Genomic DNA, 24,786 nt, shown 5'->3' on the forward strand with positions numbered 1-24,786 from the left:
ACTGCGCTTCCGACTTATTAGCATACAATTTCAACTCTTCATTTTTATAAAACAGCAAAATGGATTTCTACAAGTAAGATGGGGATTTACTCATCATTATGTGATGCTATATTAAGAATATATTTATACTTTATGTACAGTGGCTTGTGAAAGTATTCACCCCCTTGGCTTTTTACCTATTTTGCTACATTACAACCTGTGTGTAAATATTTTTGTAATCCGATTTATGTGTGACGCATCAGCACTAAATAGTCTAAGTTGGTGAAATGAATTGAGAAAAATATAGGCATAAATTGAATTTATGGGATCAAGTAACTAAAATTGGTATGTGCATATGTATTCACCCCTTTTGCTTTCAAGTCCCTAAAAATTTGTGGTGCAAGCAATTCCCATTATAAGTCCCATGCTTAGTGACAGGACGCGCTCCTGTGTGCAATCTAAGTGTAACATCTCTGTCAGTATATACACTTTACCTTTTCTGAAAGGCCACAGAGGCTGCAACACCATTAACAAGGGGCATCACTAACCAAACACCATGAAGACCAAGGAGATCTCCAAACAACACCATGAAGACCAAGGAGCTCTCCAAACAACACCATGAAGACCAAGGAGCTCTCTACACAACACCATGAAGACCAAGGAGCTCTCCAAACAACACCATGAAGACCAAGGAGCTCTCCAAACAACATCATGAAGACCAAGGAGGTCTCCAAACACCATGAAGACCAAGGAGATTCTCCAAACAACGCCATGAATACCAAGAAGATCTCCAAACAAGTCAGGGACAAAGTTGTTGAAAAGTACAACTCAGAGTTGGGTTATAAAAAAAACAACAACTCCCAATCTCCGATGATCTCCTAAGCACCATCAAATCCATTATCATCACATGGAAAGAACATGGTACCACAACACACCTGCCAAGAGAGGGCGCCCCCACCAAAACTCTCAGCTTGGGCAAGGAGGACATTAATGAGAGAGGCAGCACAGAGACCAAAAGTAACCCTGAAGGAGCTGCAGAGTTCCCAAGCAGAGACTGGAGTATCTGTCCATAAGACCACAATAAGCCGTGCACTCCATAGAGGTGGCCTTTATAGAAGAGTGGGCAGAAAAAAGCCTTTACTTACACACAGAAATTGTAAGGCATGTTTTTATTTTTCCAAAATACATGTTGGACATTCCCCAAATGTATTTAGGAAGATGCTGTGGTCAGAGGAAACCAAAATTTTACTTTTTTGCTACCAAGGTAAATGCTACGTCTGGCACTAAACCAACACAGCTCATCACCCTAAGAACACCATCCCCACAGTGAAACATGGTAGTGGCAACATCATGCTGTGGGATGTTTTTCGGTGTGAGGAGCTGCCCACTTTCTAAAGACTATGATACTTTTCCAGCAATGGACCACCATTTTTGTTAATATTATTATTGTGTTTTATTAGTGATTTACTTGTTATGTTTATATAGTTCTGCTAACTTGTCAGTATGTGCACTAGATTCCCTTGTAAAATGTCCAGCATTCCACTAATCTGTATCTCAGGAGTATCTAACCATTGTTCCAATAGCCAATAAGCTCTTTATGTGCGTGTAGATTGTAGACACAGTGGAGCTGTCACCACAGGGGGTCTTGCATGCAGCCTCAGATGAAGGCTTCTAGAATATTCTTCATTGTTTAGCAAACAGTGAATGTTTAAGGGGGAGGGGGATCACTTCTGACCTGGGAGGGGACTGAGCCCAGTGGAAGAAAGGACAGACATGTTTTAGGAGAGTGGTGTGGAAGGATTGAAGGAAGAGGATGGAGACCGTGGACTTGGAAGGATGAATGGATAAACATGTTACCATTATGGATTATGTCGTTTGGATTTACACTTTCTTAAAAGGACTGTTGCTGCCGGATACCTGTGCTTTCATCGTTTTATCTGCCGTCTAGAGGATAATGGACTGTGGCTACAGAATATACTGGCTGGAGATACGAAATCTGTGGGCCAACCAAAAGTTGGGAGACAGTGAGTATGGCCATATACAAAGCCAGTGGAACTACTTAACCCAGATTGGGAACTTGAGGACTGAGGGAACTGTTTTTTGGCTATTTACCTGGAATTGCTTTATTCAATAAAATATTGTTGCATCGTTAACCTGCCTAGGTAATTACTTACAACCCACAACCTCAGATCTTTACATTCGGCATCATGGACAGAGAAAATTGTCCGAGTCAAGGGAAAGATGGTTGGTGCGAAATACAGGGTTATTCTTGAGCAAGACCTGTTTCAGCCTGTCAGTGATTTGAGACTGGGACGGAGGTTCACCTTCCAACTAGACAATGACCCAAAGTATAGTGCTCAAGCAACACTCGAGTGGTTTAAGGGGAAAGGTGTAAATGTTCTGGAGTGGCTGAGTCACATCCCAGACCTTAATCCAATGTAGAATTTGTGGTTAGACGTGAAGATCGCTGTTCACCAGAGGAAACGATCTAACGTGAAGGAGCTGGAGCAGTTTTGCCTTGAGGAATGGACAAAAATCCCAGTGGCGAGATGTGGAAATCTCATAGAGACTTATCCAAAGCAACTTGCAGTTGTAATTATCGAAAAAGGAGGCTCTACAAAGAATTTAGGGGAATGAATAGTTTTGCACACTGAAGTTTTCGGTAATTTTATCCTTTTTGTTGTTTGCTTCACAGAAAAACAAAAACGAATGTTAACAGTTGTAGGCATGTTCTTTACATGAACTGATGCAACCCCTCAAAAAAGTAGTAAAATTCCAGGTTGTGAGGGTGTGTGTGTGAATACTTTCGCAAGCCACTGTATATAGTTATCAGTCATTGTACAGGAGGAGGAGGTGAGCTGTGACATCACCTATTGTGGATGGTGGATCCTTTATCTACTGTATATAGAGATGTTATCAGTTATTGTACAGGAGGAGGTGAGCTGTGACATCAACTATTGGAAATGGTGTATGTGCAAAATTGAAATAAAAAAATAACATTTAACATAAAACCTTGGTTTTAAAATAGGTAATTTTCTAATTTTCTCCTGATTAAAAGCTGATGAAATGCAGAATTCTACAATCTTAAGATTAAGTAATAAATTACTTCTAGTTTGCAACTTTATTTAGAAAACAATGCGATTTCATTAATATTTCAAATCATTTTGTAGTCATGTATTTTTATTTATATTTCCACAGATCGGTCTAAGAACTTTCAGGAATTAGTTGAACAACTGGACATGAAAGAACGCGTGAATGCAAAGTTGACGTTAGGAGATGTCCTTAGTATCGGAACCGATCATCTTCTCATTGATCAACCCCAAAATATTGCAGACATCCCCTGGCATTATTTAACAAAAATTATAGGATTGAACAGAACGGCAAGAAATATTCAGCTCCAGAAACAGTCGTCTAAAGAAGAATCAGATGAAGAGGGTGAACCGTTCTTTTCCATGAATGAAGTAGAAGAAGATCCTTCATGCATCATCCATCCACTAGATCTTCTCTGCGCTCTTCTTCATTGTTCAGACCCATTTTTACAACAAGAAATTGTAACAAAAATGTCCATGTGTCAGTTTGCTGTTCCACTTTTGCTTCCCTCTGGTGATGGTCCGAGCTGCACTTTCATGCTTTGGGCTATGAGAGATGTTGTGAAGAAATGGAGACCTCAGGTATTAGTAGACAGTAAAGGGTTCAAAGAAGGCAACGTGGTGAATATTGAGATGCCGATCTTCTCTTTCGTCAGGCTGGGGCCAAATAAGTTATCAAAATCTAAGATATTAAACCAGGTTCTTAACCCAGCTCAACAACATCACGAGTTCTTCATACATGACAACATGGATGGAGGGAACATCGAGAGGAAGATATCAGATGGGCTGGTGGAAATGTCCTGGTATTTTCCTTGTGGGAAATCTGATGTTTTCCCAGAGCCGATTGCAGTGGCCAATCTACGTGGAGACCTGGAGTCCAACTGTGAACAGTTCACCTTTCTCACTCGAATCTCATCGGCCACCTTTATATTTATTGAGAGTATGTGTGAGAGACAACTCCGATTATTATCATCCTTCAGTCCTTCTGACACCAAGTTTTATTTCATTGTCTCTCCAGGCCCTGGAAAATATCTCAGCTCAGAGACACAGAAACTTTTAAAAACTCTAATGGTAAATTTAAAAGTTCATAAAAAGCAATTTATAGAAAAGAGAAGAAAGGCAAATGATGCAGAATACGTTAAAAATATTCAGAACAGCATTGAGCAATTCTTAAAGGAACCTCATAAGTAGTGTTGAGCCACCCCCGTAGTGTTCGAGTTCGGTTCGGTTCGTCGAACACCTTCGAACACCGTTAAAACCAATGGCAGGCAAATAAAAACACATAGAAACACATAGAAAACACCTTCAAAGGTGTCCAAAAGCTGACAAACTGCTCAGAAGACATAACTAACACATGGAAAAGTGACAAGTACATATAGTCATGCGAAAATAAGAGGTGGAGGAGTAAAAGGAGGGGGAGACACAGATATAGGCATGTCATGCCCTTCTAAAATCCAAAAAGTGAGAAGCCGACACGGCCAGTCCGCTCCTGCCCGTGCCACCTCCGTGTCGCCGGGTTTGTGCCAGAGCCGCGGTGAACCCTGACGGCCAGCCCCCCTCTCCCAATACTGGTGCCTGTCCGCTGGTGGGTCGAGCGAGCCCCCCTGTGGTGGAGGCAGCTCTAAGCTTTTTAATTTAAATTGTCTCTCTAATTTGAATGAATACACTTTAAATCCATTTACAAGGATCTATTGGAGGGCAAGTCTCATGCCAGCAGCCGCGGTAATTCCAGCTCCAGTAGCGTCCACTAAAGCTGCTGCAGTTAAAAAGCTTTTATAAGGATCGAGCTCGGCTGTCCACCGCAAGGCATCCTACTGCCAGTCCCAGCCCCTATGCCTTGGGGTGCCTCCTGATGCTCTTCACTAAGTATCCCGTGGTCCCGAAGCATTTCCTTTGAAAAAATTAAGTGTCTAAACTACAGGTGGTGCAGCTTGCTTAACAGCCGGGATAATCCGCTTACTAGCAGACACTGCTACTAGGCACAAAGTATTTCCTGGGCTAGATGCAGTTAAAAATTTGTAATTAGATACTCTCGTTGGATGCTGAGAAAGCATTCCATAGAGTCTCCTGGCACGCCATATATGATTCTCTTAAAAAGCTTGGGGTAGGGGTCTAGGGGACCCTTTTATAGCCAAAATCACGGCCCTGTATCGCAATACGTCACCTAGGCTGAAGATAAATGGAACTGTAGCACCCTGAGGGCTCGGTTGCTAAAGACGTATTGCACCTCACCCAGAGGTGTGATATCTCACTCTCAGGTAAGGATGGAGTGTGGATCAGTACCCGACACCTGCATGCATTACACCACATTGCCGTGGGGCAGGGCGACCAATATGCCCCTGAGATGGGCACGACAGTCCCTGTCCCTGGCTGGAGTGGGGGGAGGGAACACTGAGGAAGGGGAACCCTGTAGTGCAGGAGCAGGGAGGAAGCAGTTCCTGGGTGCATTGAGAAGGGAGTATAAAAGGTGGGCACCATCTTAGTTCAGTGCAGAGAAGTCTGAGCAGAAGTGGCAGGGAGCAGGGGCTCTGCATGAGCTCTGCTCCGGAGGCGGGCCTAGTAACAGAGGCCCAGGCCTGGAAGAGGGAGAAGGAAGGAAGAGGAGCGGAGAAGGCTCCAGGAACGAGGAATGAAGGGATCCCAGGGGTGCGGACGGGCGAGTCGCCACCGCACGCCCGAATCCACCTGCGTGGAGGGGTCAGGCGAAAGGGGGAGACCGGTCCCCGAACTAGTGGAGGCAGGAAACGACCCTCAGCTAGAAACCGGAGGCTCTGACATTTTATGTGGCGCAGCCCCTCGCTACACCCGCTAGGAAGGCACCACATAGGGTCAGGGAAACTGGCGCCAAGTTTACCAAGAGGAGGCCCGAAGCAGCCGGACAGAAGTGTTGGTAAGAAAGGCCAGACAAAGGACACACAAAGGGGGTCCTGTGAAGTGCTCCAAAGTTATCTGGGAGTTGTCTGAGCCCCTCACCTGGTGAGCACAGTACGACGTGGGCAGCCGTTACCTGCAGACGTGGTCTGGATAATAAGAACTGTGAGTAAAGGCCCTGGACTGCATCACTGACTCCGTGTCATTACTGCTGCTGCCCTGCACCATCACCCCCATCCTCCGCATACACTGCCCTGAGGCTATACTCCTCCCGTGGGGAGTTATGCTACGCTCTGCTGCACCCACAACACCAGCCTTAGCGGTCTGCCCTGCAGCGGCGGTTCACTCTGACCGCAATCCACGGGTGGCGTAGTCGGACATTTAAACATGAAAACCACATAAATAGTTCCGCCACTGGTTTGACCGCCCTGAGCCACGGAACTGGGTCGCCGCCACGAAGACTACAACCACCAGCATCCACCAAAAAGGGTCCGGCTCCGGGTGTCCCAAGGCCCAGGGGGTGCGTCAGAACATTTTCATCACCTTTCACAATCACCAATGGGACAAGGCAGGGATGTCCTCTGTCCCCTCTCTTATACATCCTAGTGACGGAGCACCTGCTCTCATCAATTCGCCATAACCCCAATATTAGGTGGATTGAGGTGGGAGGCACCGAGTACAAGTGCTCTCTATTTGCTGATGATGTCCTAGTATATATCACTCAATCACATATATCCATCCATGCTGTTATGGCTGAAATAGATCACTTTGTTACATGGTCAAATTTTAAAATCAATGCAGCGAAGTCTGAGGCCCTCGATGTCTCCCTCCCCAAATCCATATAGGATTCCATCCAGTCCAACTTTCCCTTTGCCTGGCCCTCACAGGGTATCAAATACTTAGGAATTCCTATTCATAGAGACCTCTCCCATCTATGTTATCTTAATTTTGGGCCCTTTATTGAACAACTCCATACAGACCACGGTTGGCAAGTTAGAACTGTAAGATTCACTACGTGAACCACTGGTGTTTTGTGGAAAAGCACATGTACACTGTGTTCCAAATTATTATGCAAAAAGTGTTTAGGAGTGATAAGGGAAGAATTTGTTTGTTTGTCAGTTAAACTCATTGATGGTGATGTGTGTCAGGGCTCTTTATATCACTGTAAGCAATTGCAGACACCTGTGCTAATTAGTTTGGCAGGTGTGTCCAATGAAAGGCAAGACTACTTAAGAAGGCTCTCTCACATTATTAAGCAGCCTACATTTTCTGCCAAAATGGGAAAGAAAAAGGATGTGTCGGCTGCTGAGAAGCAACAAATTGTGGAGTGTTTAGGTCAAGGCATGACTACAATCAACATTGTGCGATGATCAGGATGAAGTGTCTTGGCAATCAAGAAGTATGTAGCTGATTCACAGTACACACGTGTGCGTGCTGATAAGGGCAAATTGAGGACTCTTTCCTACAGGCAATTACGTCAGGCTAAAAGAGCAGCGGCAAAAAAGCCTTGTCATAGCAGCAGACAAGTTTTTGAAGCTGCTGGTGCCTCCAACATCCCCCGAACAACAAGATGCAGGGTCCTTCAGAGGTTTGCAGCTGTGCATACGCCATCCTGTCGACCTCCTCTATCCACTTCACACAAGCAGAAACGGCTCCAGTGGGCCAAACATTACATGAAGACTGATTTCAAAACTGTTTTGTTCACGGATGAGTGCCGTGCAGCGCTCGATGGTCCAGATGGATGGAGTGGAGGATGGCTGGTTGATGGACACCCCACGCAAACACGGCTACAGCGCCAACAAGGAGGAGGTGGAGTAATGTTTTGGGCTGGAATCATGGGGAGAGAGATTGTCGGCCCCTTTAGGATCCCTGAAGGCGCTAAAGATGAACTCCATAATGTATGTGGATTTTCTCAAACAGCACTTCCTGCCATGGTTCAAGAAGAAGAACCGTGTATTTCACAGCAAGATCATTTTTCTGCATGATAATGCACCATCTCATGCTGCACATAAAACATCTGCATCTCTGGCTGATATGGGCATAAAAGGGGACAAACTTATGGTGTGACCCCCATGCTCCCCTGACCTGCACCCCATTCAGAACCTCTGGAGCATCATTAAAAGGAGTGTCTATGATGGCGGGAGGCAGTTCACATCTAAGCAACAGCTCTGGGAGGGTATTCTGTCCTCATGCAAAACAATTGAAGCAGAAACCATCCAAAACCTGACAAATTCAATGGACGAGAGAGTTCAGAAGCTCCTTTCGAACAAGGGGTCCTATGTGAAAATGTAACATCACCTAGAATAAAGTTTTGAGTTGAAAACTGTTTGATTTCAGTTTCTAACAACCTGCTAATGCTTATAATTTCAAAAATGACCATTTTTTTGGTCTTTATTAAAATGAAAAGGTTGATCGAAAAGTTTGGGGGATCTAAGAGTGTGGCAACCCAGTAGTCATGATTACTTCGAATTCTGACAATATGAGGGTCATGCTGCAGGTAGTGCAGCAAGAAGGCACTTATGTGCCTTGCGCATCTCGGAGCCCCAAAATTATTTTCCGGGCTAGATGCAGCTAAAAATTATTATTAATTTTAAATCTGGTGAAGCTTTAGTATAGATGGCCTAATAGGATCAGTGCTGCACACTGCTACAAAGCCCAAATTATTTTCCAGTCAAGATACAGATAAACATGATTAGTAATTTGAAAGCTTAAAACGGTTGGTAGGGTGATTTTAACCAATCATCAAGCTTTTACTCTCCCCAGGATGACACAGGGGTAGAAAAGTCGTTTCGGATCCATGATTTGTTCATCTTTATGAACGTGAGTCTGTCTACATTATCAGTGGAGAGCCGCGTGCGCTTATCTGTCAGCACACCACCAGCAGCGCTAAACACACGTTCAGACAGAACGCTGGCTGCGGGGCATGACAAGATCTCCAAGGCGTAAGTGGCTAGCTCCGGCCATTTATCCAGATTGGAAGCCCAAAAAGAGCAAGGGTCCAGTGACACAGTCGTGGCTTCAATGTTTACTTGGAGATACTCCTGTACCATCGTCTCTAGGCGTTGACTATGTGTCAGACTTCTTGTCTCCTGTGGCCTTGCAAAGGATGGGCTAAAAAAGTGGTGAAATGATTCCGCAAAATTGATGTTACCAGCAGATACTGTGGTTCTGTTACGGGTTGAGTGCTGAACACTTGACGGTCCCACGGTTGGCAAGTTGGAACTGTGAGATTCACTACGTGCACCACTGGTATTTTGTGGAAAAGCACATGTAAGATTCTGCAACAGTCTCTGCTGATACTCCTGCATGCGTGCATCCCTTTCTATGGCAGGAATAATTTCTGCAAATTTACTTTTGTACCGGGGATCTAACAGTGTGGCAACCCAGTAGTCAGGATTATTTCTAATTCTCACAATTCGAGGGTCATGTTGCAGGTAGTGCAGCAAGAAGGCACTCATGTGTGTTGCGCATCCAGGAGCACCAAGTCCCTGTTGTGTTGGTGGCGAGGTAACAATCATGCTTCCTTCCTCTGTCCTCTCCCCCCAACCTCGCACAACAGAAATGTGATCAAGGTCTCCCTCATCTGATGAGTCTTCCATCAGTTCGTCCTCCACTTCTTCCTGGGCTCCTGCACCTTCCTCACTAGTTTGGCTGCTACCATGCGCCCTGGTAAAACCATCTCCCCCACCCTCACATGCCTGCCGCCTTGGTGCTGCCGACCGTCTGGACCTTGCAGATGTTAGCCCTTCCGCATACAACTCCTCCTCCTCTACTTCCTCCACCTCCTCTTGTGCCACCACCTGACTCCGAATTCTGTTTAACATGTGCTCCAGCATGTAATTCACCGGAATAGTCATGCTGATAATGGCATCGTCAGCACTAAACATCTTCGTCGCCATTTCAAAACTGTGCAGAAGGGTGCATAGGTCCCTGATCTGAGACCACTCCTCCAGCGTGATTTGCCCCACCTCTGAATCTCGTTGGCCCAGGCTATACGTCAGAACGTATTGCACCAGGGCTTGTCAGTGCTGCCACAGTCGCTGCAACATGTGCAGAGTTGAATTCCACCGGGTAGGCACATCGCATTTTAGCCGGTGAAGTGGCAGGCCCAACGACTTCTGTAGAGATGTAAGTCGCTGAGCTGCGGGATGCGAACGGCGGAAGTGAGCACACAGCGACCGTGCCCTCTGCAGAAGGCCATCTAGTCTGGGATAGTGGGCTAAAAATTGCTGGACAACCAGGTTCAACACGTGAGCCATACAAGGCACGTGTGTGACATTGCCCCGGCGAAGGGCCGCACCCAGGTTTGCAGCATTGTCGCACACGGCCTTCCCTGGTTTCAGGTCCAGTGGAGACAACCATTTATGAAATTGGTTCTCCAGAGCTGACCACAACTCCTCAGCTGTGTGACTCACATTTCCCAGACATTTCAATGTAAAAACCGCCTGATGACGTTGAGCCCTACTGCCAGCATAGTAAGGAGGTGTGCAGGATCCCTTCTGCGCAGTTAGAAAGCTTGTGGCATGACCAGACAGGCTTTGGGTGCAGGTGGAAGACCGAGAGGAGGTTGAGGAGGCAGAAGCAGTGAAGGAACTTTGACATAAAGAGGATTGACGCACAACTCGTGGGGACGGCAAGACTTGGACAGCAGCCCCTTGTCCTGCTGTCACCATAGTTACCCAGTGCCCAGTCAGCGACATGTAACGCCCCTGTCCATGCCTACTCGTCCAAGTGTCTGTGGTGAAATGCACCCTGTCACACACAGAGTTTCTCAAAGAAGCGGTGATGTTGTGTGCGACATGCTGGTGGAGCGCAGGCACACCTTTCTTTGAGAAGTAGTGCCGACTGGGCATCTGGTACTGGGGCACTGCGACGGACATAAGGTCTCGAAAATCCTCTGTGTCCACCAGGCGGAAAGGCAGCATTTCTGTAGCCAAGAGCTTGCAGATGGTGAAATTCAACCTCTTAGCTTTCTCATGGCTAGGAGGAAATGGTCTTTTACTTGTCCACATCTGAGGGACCGAGGGCTGGCTATTGTGCTTAGACGGGGTTGATAAGGGTGTCCCCGGCAAACTGCCGGTCTGTGAGGAAGATGCAGGCGGACATGTTAGGTTGCCTTGATCCAAAGGTGGTGCTATCGATGTCGGACAGCGCTCAACACCAGCTGGTGTTACCACCTCCAAAGAAAATGATGACCTGCCAATCACGCTGGCTGTTGCGGGTAAAGAGGTGGCAGGTCTGCGCCCCAAAACAGGTGTGACTGCTGTCCCCCCAGTCACAGAGGATGAGGAGGCCGCGGATGCACAAGATATGGCAGACGGTGATTGGCCCGGCCGGCTAGGCCGCATTGTAGCACACTGAGCTTCCCACTGCAACTTATGCTTCATGTCCATGTGCCGGTTCATGCATGAAGTACTCAAACTATGTATTTTTTGGCCTCTACTTAGCTTTTGCTGACAAATGTTACAGATAACACGAGTTGGGTCATCTTTATCGATCTGAAAAAATGCCCAGGCTATGCAAGGCTTAGCACCCATGCGACCTGAAGAGCCACCACGACTTGTGGTGAGAGGCAGAGTTGTGTTTGAGGATGCAGTTGTTGACGTGCTTCCAGTACTACGTCTCTGTCCAGGAAGGCGCAACCTGACCTCGTCGTCACTAGCATCTTCCTCCACCTCCTCTGCTGACCTCATCTCTTGGCTGACTGTGGGTTGACAGTAAGTGGGATCTCCGACCTCATCATCATCACCCTGTGCGTTATCACACCCGTCGTCCTCAGAGCTAACCTGTTCCTGCCCTGACAAAAAACTAAAGTTGTCGCTCCAATCAGGTATTTGAGTCTTATCATCGTCTTCCTCATTGTCTCCACCAACAGGAGTTACAGTTTGGGAATGAGGGTCTACATTATGGTCAGAACCTTCTGTGTCTGGTCCTGGATCCGACTCATAAAGATTCTGGGCATCAGTGCAGATCATTTCCTCGTCTGGATTCACAGAAGCGCTGGAGTCGACCTCTGATTCCCAGGCTATAGTATGAGTAAACAGCTCTGCAGACTCAACCATCTGTTCTACCTCATACTCAGACGGGCAGCTGGAGATTTGGGAGCTGTGAGGAAGCAAGTGCGATTTGGGTGACACCTTTGAGGACTGGAGTATTTGTGATGTTGAAGTTGATGTGGAGGAGAGCCCACTTAAAGGAGCACTTGATATCCGTTGAAGCACCTGCTGTTTTTGTGCCTCATCTGGAATTTGTAGCGATTGGCGTGGCCGTAAGAAAGGGATCTTATCACATTGTCCGCTAAAAGAAGTAGACATTTTAGTTTGGCTGGAAGATGGTCTTTCTTCTGCACCTACCCCACGGACACAACCTTTTTTCCCCTTCCCAACACGCCTATTCCCCTTTCCACCAGCAGCAGGCCTTTTTCCACTCATTTTGGTGGTTAACTAATTCACAACTCTGGAGTTGTTTGCACAAAAAAACAATGGATGGTAACCGAGCAGAGCTGAGTGGCCAAACTGTGGTATTAGGCCAAAACTATTGGCTGGGTTAGATGCAGAAAAAAATTATTTTTAATTTGCAACCTGATGGAGGTCAGTATAGATGGACTAATAGACCAAGTCCCACACACCGCTAGAAGCCCAAATATTTTTTCAGAGCTAGATGCAGAAAATTTTTTTATTCAATTTGCAACCTGATGGAGGTCAGTATAGATGGATTAATAGACCAAGTCCCACACACTGCTAGAAGCCCAAATATTTTTTCAGAGATAAATGAAGAAAAAAATTATTTTTAATTTGCAACCTGATGGAGGTCAGTATAGATGGACTAATAGACCAAGTCCCACACACTGCTAGAAGCCCAAATATTTTTTCAGAGCTAGATGCAGAAAAAAATTATTTTTAATTTGCAACCTGATGGAGGTCAGTATAGATGGACTAATAGAACAAGTCCCACACGCTGCTAGAAGCCCAAATATTTTTTCAGAGATAAATGAAGAAAAAAATTATTTTTAATTTGCAACCTGATGGAGGTCAGTATAGATGGACTAATAGACCAAGTCCCACACACTGCTAGAAGCCCAAATATTTTTTCAGAGCTAGATGCAGAAAAAAATTATTTTTAATTTGCAACCTGATGGAGGTCAGTATAGATGGACTAATAGACCAAGTCCCACACACTGCTAGAAGCCCAAATATTTTTTCAGAGCTAGATGCAGAAAAAAATTATTTTTAATTTGCAACCTGATGGAGGTCAGTATAGATGGACTAATAGACCAAGTCCCACACACTGCTAGAAGCCCAAATATTTTTTCAGAGCTAGATGCAGAAAAAAAATATTTTTAATTTGCAACCTGATGGAGGTCAGTATAGATGGACTAATAGACCAAGTCCCACACACCGCTAGAAGCCCAAATATTTTTTCAGAGCTAGATGCAGAAAAAAATTATTTTTAATTTGCAACCTGATGGAGGTCAGTATAGATGGACTAATAGAACAAGTCCCACACACCGCTAGAAGCCCAAATATTTTTTCAGAGGTAGATGCAGAAAAAAATTATTTTTAATTTGCAACCTGATGGAGGTCTGTATAGATGGACTAATACAACAAGTCCCACACACCGCTAGAAGCCCAAATATTTTTTCAGAGCTAGATGCAGAAAAAAATTATATTCAGTTTGCAACCTGATGGAGGTCAGTATAGATGGACTAATAGAATGATGCTATGCCCAAAAGATTTTACTTCACTAGGTGCAGTAAAAAAATTGGTATTCTATACACAGGTGGTATATCTTGCAACACAGATAGGCTACTCCACTGACTAACACACTCTGCAATAGGCCAAAAAGGATTAGCTTTGCTAGATTCAGCCAAATGCTGTGAAAAAAACTTGCACAGCACTGGCACAGACCTGCCTGGCAAAAACTGATAGGAACTGATGTAACCTAGTCCTGAAAAGGACTCCAATTACAATTAGTCTTTACTCCCACAACCTATCTATTTAAGAGCACAGACCTGCTTGATAAAAGTCGTAGGAAATGCTGTAACCTAGTCCTTAAAAGGACTGCAATCACAACTATTCCCTACTCCCAAGCTATCTGTAGATTTGTGCGAAAATTGGCTTGAAATTAACAAGGTATAGCGCACACAGCAACAGCGGTGCCGTCTAACACGCAGCTGCAGCAGTGAGAAAATGGTGGCGACGGGGAAAATGGCTTGGTCTTATAGGGCAAGGACATGTGACATACACTGCCAATGACACATGCCCTTGCTTGTGTGAAAAAAAGCACTTCGCTCCGTGTGTGCGCTGCTGATAGGCTGACAGATTGCACCTCCCCACTGCAAATGCGGGAAAGAGAAAAAAAAATGGAGATCTTCATTGTTCCTGCAGAGATCCATCCCCTGCCCCTCCCCCCACCCCGCTGTACACTCAAACTGCGGATTAACATTAATTTTCATCATTACTGAGAAAAAATCCAGTTATGATTTTGGTGCACGAACAGTTATCGAACATAACCTCGAACAGCCGAATTTTTCTCAAATTGTTCGTGTTCGCCGACCGGCTCGAACACCGCCCAAAACAGCTCGAATTTGAGATTGGCGAACAGTTCGAGTAGAACAACGCTCATCTCTACTCATAAGAAATCGTCCCTAGAAAATCTAAAAACACAAAGATTCAGACTTCATATTGATGTAGATGAAGACTCGCCAGAATGTCAAAAGGCGAGAGCATGTGCGCTAAACATTACTTCTGTCATAGAAAACGTGGAAGAATATAAGAAGAAAGAACTGAAGCTACAGGGGGATCTCTGGAAGAAATTGTCTAAGATAGAAAAAGAACTTTGCAGGATGGCAAACCTCCAGGGGAAGGACGTGCAACAATATCAGTCTGAGCTTATAGAGAAACGCATCAGTCTACACAAAGAGCAGAATAGTCACAATCTCTCTGACGGTATAATGTTGTTTATTACCGCAATCACACATCTGTCTCAGGCCGAGCGACAATATTTCCTGAAATGGATGAGAATGGAGCTGGAGTCGATATCTAGAAAAAACGTGTCTGTGCTGCAAGCTGAATACAAGGAAAAATGTAGCAACAAGTCCAATAATTCAGAGGAACTCAAACAAATAGACCAAAAAATCTCTGATAGTTCTTTGGGAATCGAACATTTCCTTCGTGAGTTGGGGCAGTTTTATGAGGCTGAATGTTCCATGTTAAAACAAAGATTACGCTCTGAAAATAGAATACAGTTTTCTGGATTGCCAGAAGTAGCTTCTTCTCTTCTTCTGGATGGGTTCCCATTGGAGCTGATTGATGGAGATGCCTCCAACCTTCCCTTACAGTGGATAACTGATGTCCTGACAGAGCTGGATAAGAAGACCGGAGGACAATGCAGGATGAGGGTGATAACTGTGCTGGGAGTGCAGAGTACGGGGAAGTCCACCCTCCTGAACACCATGTTTGGTCTACAGTTCCCTGTGGCGAGTGGACGATGCACACGAGGAGCCTTCATGACTCTGATTAAAGTGACAGAGAGTTTCAAGGAAGAACTAGGTTGTGAACTTATTCTGGTGATCGACACTGAAGGTTTGAAAGCTCCTGAATTGACTTCATTGGAGAACAGCTATGAACATGACAATGAATTGGCCACATTAGTGGTTGGGCTGAGTGATGTCACCATAGTCAACATGGCCATGGAGAATACCACAGAGATGAAAGATATTTTGCAGATGGTTGTCCATGCTTTTCTTAGAATGAAGGAGATTGGGAAAAAACCTAATTGTCAGTTTGTCCATCAGAACGTGAGTGATGTGTCCGCTCATGAAAAGAACATGAGAGACAGAAAGAAACTTCTAGAACAATTAGATGAAATGACCAAAGTGGCTGCAACAATGGAAAGGAAAATTGGAATCACAAGTTTTGGTGATGTGATGGACTATGACATTGAAAGGCACAGCTGGTACATCCCAGGGTTATGGCATGGGGTTCCTCCAATGGCTCCCGTAAACTTTGGTTACAGTGAAAATGTTCATAAGTTTAAGCAGGACTTATTTACGTTTATGAAAACCCAAAATGCTCCTTGCAATATCCAAGACTTTGTTAAATGGGTGGAAAGTTTGTGGAATGCTGTGAAACATGAGAAATTCATCTTTAGCTTTAGAAACAGTCTGGTAGCAGAAGCGTATGGCAAATTGAATATTGAGTTTTCTCTGTGGGAATGGGAGTTCCATAAAAAAGTTTACAAATGGATAAATATGACAGAACATAACATAAAAAATCAGATGGTAGAAAGTTTGGATAAAGAAACTAATGAGCAGTCTATGTGGGATCTTCAGCAACTTCTGCTTGAGGAGGAAAATAAGATGTTGCAACAACTCGAAAACTACTTTGAGAATAAAACCGAGAATGTTCATCTACTAGAGCGATATCGAGAAGATTTTAGAATGGGCGTAAAATTCCTAAAAAAGGAGCTTGAAAGAAAGGCCGTCAGCAAGTATGACAAAGCTGTCTCCCTCCAGAAAGGAAAGTTTGAGGTTCAGCGTATCCAGAGTAAGTATCAACAGCTAATAGAAGAGAGAATTACAGAACTTGTGGAAGCCGGAAGACACAAGAAACATAAAATGACTGATGAAGAAATAGAAGAAGCATTCGAGACGATGTGGGAGGAAACATTGTCAAGTCTCCAGATGGGAAGCATTAAGCATCGTAATGTAGGTCAAGCAATGTTACCGCATTTGAGGAATGACCTGAGCAGCAAAGGATCTGCTATAAACCAAAAGTTAGGAAAAATCACACTATTGTCGTATGAAGAATGCACTTTTCAAGTGGAAAGAAAACATTTAGATAAATCTTGGTTATCTCGTATGATATCATTCTTTTATAATGATCCATACTTTGAGCAGAAAGAATTTGCCACTTCTCTGATAGAAACGTGTGATATCTACATCACAGAGAGGAAGGACAGCGATGAGGACTATGATGACACTTACTGCAAGGAGCTTCTACAAATGATCAATGAGCGGATTAGAAGTAAAGAAGCTAAAAAACTGCACTTCTCATCACAGTTTGAGCTGGATATTAAACTCTTCATCTTTGGAAAAGCAGCTGAAGTTTTCCAGGAGATGCACGATAGTTTTCTACAGAAGAACGACCCAAGAAATTCTCTTATTGAACTAAAACCTCAGTATTTCTCAACATTTTTTAATCTTTACAAAGAAAAAGATGAAAGTCAGAGCAGAGTCAAGAAATTCTGTGAGCAATGTCTCCAGCCAGCTATTACCAAGTATGTTTTCAGTCATCTCGGAGAAAGAATAGTGGATGACATCTTAGAAAGTTCTGACAATAAGATATTCAGCACTAGGACCTTTTTCCAGTACACTATGCTGGAGAACTTACTGGCAGAAATGTCTTTCCAGAAATATGTAACATATATTGAATCTTACAAGAAATTTTCCAGGCAGTGGATTGTAAATTACATCTCAGAGAAATAAAATAATCCCGGAAGTTTGGATGAAATTCATGAAAATATTCTGAGCTCCATTTGTGAGAAAATCCAAAATGTTCTCCGGGATGAAACTTGTCTGACAAACGCGACTATTTCAGGATTTTTCAAAAATTTCTGTGATAATTTACAGACAGAATTAGTGATTCCACAGAAGGAGCTGAAAGTTATTATTTTTGGTAGCACGGCAGACGTGGGGCAGTTTTCCTCCGATATCCAGTCGTTTCTATTTCTAACAGACACACAGAAGGAAATCTTATCAGAGCTGAGGTCTATGAGTTTCGACACTGTACTTTCCAGAGTCACATTGAAGCCCCAAGATGAGTTATTGAAGAAAGTGATTGGATGTGGACATCAGTGTCCATTCTGTGAAGCCCCCTGTGAGGCCGGAGGAGCCGACCATAGGGAGCACTTTGCTTCTTTCCATAGACCCCAAGGGCTTGGGAAATATAGGTGGACTAATAATGAAAAACTGGTCCTGGACATATGCACCAGTGCTGTTATATCTGAAACTAGATTTATAAATTCAGACACAGATTGGAAACCCCACCCATACAAAGAGTATCGCACATACTATCCAGACTGGACCATCCAACCGGACCCCAGCATCGAGTCCTCCGATTACTGGAAGTTTGTTTTTGCCCGGTACAATAAAGAGTTTGCTGTTGAGTATGATGCAAAACCGGCTGATCTGCCATTTATCTGGACAAAAATAACCAGAGAGCAGGCTCTGCTCAGCTTAAAGAAATGATTCAATGTCACCTGAGCCATCGATGACTTTTCTACAACCGGTCATAATTTGCTTTGCCATCTTACTGATTCTATATTTCAGCATTATGTTCATTTTTGGAACCTCTGATTTCATGATTCTGTTCTCATAGCAATAATACCATGTTGAACATCTTATTAGAAAATTATGGGATGTCTGAGATTAAATCATACTTTCCATTGGCCATAGTTGGGCTTGATGCATTAGATAAAATTACCCTATAAATTATTTATTTTAATCCTTTATGACTTGGGCCCCCTGACTGGTTGTGGCCCTATATTAATATACTCAACCCTTTTCTAGAAGCCACAGGAGTAATGTAATGTTGTCACAGGTCTGATAATGGCAATAAATAAAACACCAAATAGTGTTTTGGGTTTGGAGACAGCTCCATATATCTCCAGCTCTTACATGCACTCAGGGGGTATGTGGACTTACATTGACGAAGAAAAGGGTAACAAGTTTTGAACTTCTGACTCTCATGCTCCATATCTCACCATCCACTACTGCTTTGAACGTGAGACTCCCCATCATTTTATAGACAATCATCTTGGCTATCTCATACATAAATGTGACTTGCATCTATTTAGTATATGATTAGTTATGCAGATTCTTGTCATGTCACTGCATTGTTACTGTTTTCCTCCTAAAAATCTGAATTTTAATTTTTATTATTTTGTTAGTATTTTGTAAATCCACTTTTGGCTTTCAACAATGTCTGAATCCTTCCAGGTATGCTCTCGATCAGATTCCAGTATGTCTCGACTGAAATCTGATTCCAGGTCTCTTCTACACATTCCCAAAGCTGGTACATATTGGTCGGCTCACATTGGCATGTGTATAGCTTGTGTTTTATTGGGTTGAGATCTGGGGACTGTGGAGGCCAATCCAGCACCTCTAGTTCATTGTCATTGAACCATTTCTTCAACAATCTCAACTTGTGCTTTGGGTCGTTGTCCTGCTGGAACACTGTCTATCTTTTCATACCCATAGTACTCGAATGTACGAAGTAACTCATCTTGTAGGATACTCACATACTCAGCATTGAGACCACCATCGATCCTGGTCAAGTATCCAACGCCTTTGGCTGTGAAACAACCCCATATCAGCAGGCTGCCTCCACCAAACTTGAGAGTTCCTTTAATTTCTCGATCCGTTAGCCCCCTTTTCCCTTGTTTCTTCCAGATCCATTTGCACCCATCAGAGCCTAGTCTATAGATTTTCATCTCATGGCTCCAAATCACCTGTTTCCAATCTTCTACTGTCCACTTTTCGTACTCTTTTGCAAACTCGAGCCAACGCTTCTTATGACGATACTAAAGTCGAGGCTTCTTCACCTTTTTTTGAGCCACCATTCAAGAGTTGTGTAATGTGCGTCGCATGGTGCATGCATGGACGTCTGTGATCTCACTATTATGAAGCATACGAGCCTCTTCCACTGCCACCTTTACAGTTGTCGCACCAGAACTGATCGACCTTGTGATGAGCCGACTTGTTGACTCTGATATTTTGCCTGGACGTCCACCACTTGGCTTTGAATGGGTGGATGGACTTCATTTCATATTCTTCCAGCTGTCATGGCGCTCACATGAATCAGTTTGGCAATTTTCTTGGCCGAGAGACCGCTATCGATGAACTGGATGATGTTGTTTCTCTTTTAATGGGAAATTTTATTCATGGCGGCTCCTCAATTCAAACCAGTGACCTTTCACTTGGGAATCAACCTAATAACACAATGAGCTATTAGGGAATGTGAGAGCAGGTTGTAATTTGTAGTATACAGGAAAAAAAGATTATTCCACCATCAGGAGCAAAACCGTAACAATGCAGAGACATGACAAGAATCTGCAGAACTAATCATATGCTAAATATCTGCAAGTCAGATTTATGTGTGAGATAGCCAAGATAATTGTCTATAAAATGGGGAGTCTCACGTTCAAAGCAGTAGTGGATGGTGAGATATGGAGCCTGAAAGTAAGAAGGTCAGAACATTGTTACCCTTTAGCTCTTCAGTGTAGAACATTGTTACCCTTTAGCTCTTCAGTGTATCTATTAGCAAGATCTTTTTCATATTAGGGTGATGACATTTTTATAGTCTCACATTTTACATGTTTATTAATAGTTTCAATAAGTTTTCACTAAGCTTTGCAGTACTGGCATTGTGACTTATATATTTTAGGCTGTGTGCCCATGATGCGTTTTTTAAGCGTTTCTGCAGCGACAAAAACGCTGCAGAAACGCTTAAAAAACGCATGGTAGAAGGCCTGCCATGTCCCCCAATGATAATCCGCATGTGCTGTGCACATGCTGCGAAAATTTTCGCTGCGGATTATCATTGCGTAAAAATCTACAGCACTACCAATTATTTTGCGGAAGAGCTGCGTTTTCGCCGCCATAGGCTTGCATTGAAACAAATGGATTACGCATCACTTCATGTGCAGATGCGGAATCCACACGTTTCAATGTGCGGATGGTACCCGAGTTATATTTACCTTCTGATGGCCCCGCAGCACTCGTCCTCCCATGCCGGGAGATCGCGATGGACTGACGGACCTGCGCTGACTTCATAGTCATGTGACGGCAGGTCCTTCAGTGTACCGCGAGCTGCCGGCAGCCAGGACGGAGCGAAGCAAGACTGCGGGGGCCATCAGAGGGTAAGTATAGATTTATTTTTTTATTTTTAAACATTCTTTCGGTCACACTATATATGCTGGTTGCCGGTTGCATGGATTTATATAGTGTGACCAAGTCGTCAAGCACTTTCCAAGTGATGCTAAAATCGCTTGTCAACCCGCATGCAGAAATGCAAGTGAAGAACGCTTCACATCCGCATGTCCCTGGCAGGAAAAACGCATGTACAATCCGCATGCACAATCCGCATGCACAATCCACATGCACAATCCGCATGCACAATCCGCATGCACAATCCGCATGCGTTTTTTTCTGCCAGGGAGATGCAGAAACGCTCAGGAAAAATCCGGAGCATTTTTGCATCGTGGGCACAAAGCCTTAATATGTATTGAATGTTGGCTGGGGGTCACCCGGGGTTCCGGCTTTAACAAATGACCTGTAGAATTGTATAATTAACCTTGTGTCATTAATTTAATTTTACCCACGATACCAATAAAGAATATACTCAATAAAATCATTCAGTAAGGTGACGGCTTGTACTGTGTTCATTCCAGTGCCCATGTACAAATCCTACTTTGGAAATCTTTTATGGGACGTAACACTCATATACAGTATATTAAAAGTACATTTACACAAAAAACATTTCTTAGATCCCAATACATGAGCGGTGACTGTAATGTTCCTGATTATCTTTTGGCCATTTCCATCTATCTTATTGCTGTAATGTTGCTATACCAATCTGATTTCTTTGTTAGGCTTATTCCTGCAATCTCTGTGTAGTCAGGCTCGATATAATCAGCCCTACCGTTCTTCCTCTGTCTAGTCTCATTCTTAGTTAGCTATATATCTTCTGCCATTTTCTGTTGAACTCTGGTAAAGAATCATCTTTCACTTCTGATTTGTGCTTATGTGTTAAAAAAAATTCTTGTGGTCATCTTAAGGGGCATCTGTTAGTAGGATCGTCCCTCCTGAGCCACCTATGTAGGCATGTAGTGATGTGGAGGTTTCACCAATTTAAGATACACTAGATAACTGCTCTCCTCCAAATTAAAGATGTCCGAGTGCATGCAGAGAAGCTAATTAACCAAATCTGCTAATCTGGTTGAAAAACTTTACTCAGAGACTGAACCACCAAAAATGGCATACTTTATTACATAGACATGGGGTTATATAGTATTCTACTTCTAGGTGGGATTAGTAAAATTCATTGGTCTTTCTGATAACTTTTCACACTGCAGTTCGCACATCCATGTACAGTACAGACCGAAAGTTTGGACACACCTTCTCATTTAAAGATTTTTCTGTATTTTCTTGACTATGAAAATTGTACATTCACACTGAAGGCATCTGTAGAACCCCGAGGGTTCGGCCGCTACAGGGGTATTGCACCTCACCCAGAGGTGTGATATTCCACTCCCGGGTAAGGATGGAGTATGGACCAGGGCTCAGTTAGCTGCATGCACACACACACACCCCATTTCCGGGGGACAGCTCGACGGTGCTCCCAGATGCGAGCACAACGGACCATGTCCCTGGCTGGAGTGGGGAGGGAACTAAGTGGTGTAGGGGCAGAAAGGGGTTGGTTTCTGGAGCACAGGAAGGAGCTCATTGGGTGCAGGTCACCTGAGCTCAGACACAGAAAAGCAGATAAAAGGTGGGAGCCATCTTAGAGCAGGGTTCAGTCCAGTTCAGTAGAGAAGTGACAGGGAGCAGGGGCTCTGCATGAGCTCTGCTCCAGAGGCAGGCCTAGAGAAAAGCCGGGGCCTGGAGAGAAGAAGGAGAAGAGACAGAGGAGTGGAAAGGCTCCAGAAACAAGAAAGAAGGCAGAAGGGACTCTAAGAGTGCAGAACGGCCAGCAACCGTTGCATACCCCATTATATCGGGTGGAAGGGTCAGGCTGTGGAAAGGTATCGGATCCCTAAGTTGGTGGAGGCGAATCTACCCTCAGCCAAGAACCGGAGGTTGTGACCATTTATTGGTGCGACCCCCCGCTAAACCTGCTAGGAAGGCACCATATAGGATAGCGGGAAGTGAAGGCCAACGCTTACCCGACACGGTCCGCGGTAGCCGGACAGAAGTCAGGACACTGGTGGGGCACGAGAGGCCAGAGAAAGGACAGAAGGGGGTCCTGTGCCATACTCCTGAATTGCCTGGGGGTTGACCGAGCTCCTCACCTGGTGGACGCAGCACGGCTCGGGCAGTCCTTGCTGACAGAAGTGACTTGGATAACAACTGTGAGTAAAAGACCCTGGGCTGCATCATTGGACTCTGTGTGATTTCTGCTGCGCCTGCACCATCACCCCCAGCATCCACTTACACTGCCCTGAGGCTATACTCTTCCCGTGGGGAGTTATCCTACCCCTGTGCTGCACACGAACACCAGCCTCAGCGGTCTGCCTCGCAGTGGCGTTTATCCCTGACCACAATCCACGGGTGGCGTAGTCGGACATTTAAAGCACTGATTGATAGACTGCCACAACTTGGTCTGACCGCCCTGAGCCACGGGATCGGGTTGCCACTACTACCCCCAGCATCGCACAGAAGGCCCGGTTCCGGGTACCCCACGGCCCAGGGGGCGAGTCACATCAAAACTATGAATTAACACATGTGGAATTATATACTTAACAAAAAAGTGTGAAACAACTGAAAATATGTCTTATATTCTAGGTTCTTCAAAGTAGCCACCTTTTGCTTTGATGACTGCTTTGCACACTCTTGGCATTCTCTTGATGAGCTTCAAGAGGTAGTCACCGGAAATCGTTTTCACTTCACAGGTGTGCCCTGTCAGGTTTAATAAGTGGGATTTCTTGCCTTATAAATGGGATTGGGACCATCAGTTGTGTTGTGTAAAAGTCAGGTGGATACACAGCTGATAGTCCTACTGAATAGACTGTTAGAATTTGTATTATGGCAAGAAAAAAGCTAAGTAAAGAAAAACGAGTGGCCATCATTACTTTAATAAATGAAGGTCAGTCAGTGAAAAAATTGGGAAAACTTTGAACGTGTCCCCAAGTGCAGTTGCAAAAACCATCAAGCTCTACAAAGAAACTGGCTCACATGAGGACCGCCCCAGGAAAGGAAGACCAAGAGTCACCTCTGCTTCTGAGGATAAGTTTATCCGAGTCACCTGCCTCAAAAATCGCAGGTTAGCAGCAGCTCAGATTAGAGACCAGGTCAATGCCACACAGAGTTCTAGCAGCAGACACATCTCTTCAACAACGGTTAAGAGGAGACTTTGTGCAGCAGGCCTTCATGGTAAAATAGCTGCTAGGAAACCACTGCTAAGGACAGGCAACAAGCAGAAGAGACTTGTTTAGGCTAAAGAACACAAGGAATGGACATTAGACCAGTGGAAATCTGTGCTTTGGTCTGATGAGTCCAAATTTGAGATCTTTGGTTCCAACCACCATTTCTTTGTGCGACGCAGAAAAGGTGAACGGATGGACTCTACATGCCTGGTTCCCACCGTGAAGTATGGAGGAGGAGGTGTGATGGTGTGGGGGGGGGGGCTTTGCTGGTGACACTGTTGGGGATTTATTCAAAATTGAAGGCATACTGAACCAGCATGGCTACCACAGAATCTTGCAGCGGCATGATATTCCATCCGGTTTGTGTTTAGTTGGACTATCATTTATTTTTCAACAGGAAAATGACCCCAAACACACCTCCAGGCTGTGTAAGGGCTATTTGACCAAGAAGGAGAGTGATGGGATGCTACGCCAGATGACCTGGCCTCCACAGTCACCAGACCTGAACCCAATCGAGATGGTTTGGGGTGAGCTGGACCGCAGAGTGAAGGCAAAAGGGCCAACAAGTGCTAAGCATCTCTGGGAACTCCTTCAAGATTGTTGGAAGACCATTTCCGGTGACTACCTCTTGAAGCTCATCAAGAGAATGCCAAGAGTGTGCAAAGCAGTCATCAAAGCAAAAGGTGGCTACTTTGAAGAA

The 24,786-nt window shown here is 44.5% G+C and overlaps 1 pseudogene; it reads left to right on the plus strand.

Annotated features, from left to right (window-relative positions):
* LOC141161257 (up-regulator of cell proliferation-like) overlaps positions 1-18,204 on the plus strand; it is a 67,758-nt pseudogene extending 49,554 nt beyond the window's left edge.
* Positions 18,205-24,786: the final 6,582 nt, after the last annotated feature.

This window comes from Phyllobates terribilis, unplaced genomic scaffold (assembly GCF_046119375.1).
Source record: "Phyllobates terribilis strain yellow unplaced genomic scaffold, ASM4611937v1 Scaffold_9__5_contigs__length_417890890, whole genome shotgun sequence".
In the NCBI taxonomy this organism is placed as follows: Eukaryota; Metazoa; Chordata; class Amphibia; order Anura; family Dendrobatidae; genus Phyllobates; species Phyllobates terribilis.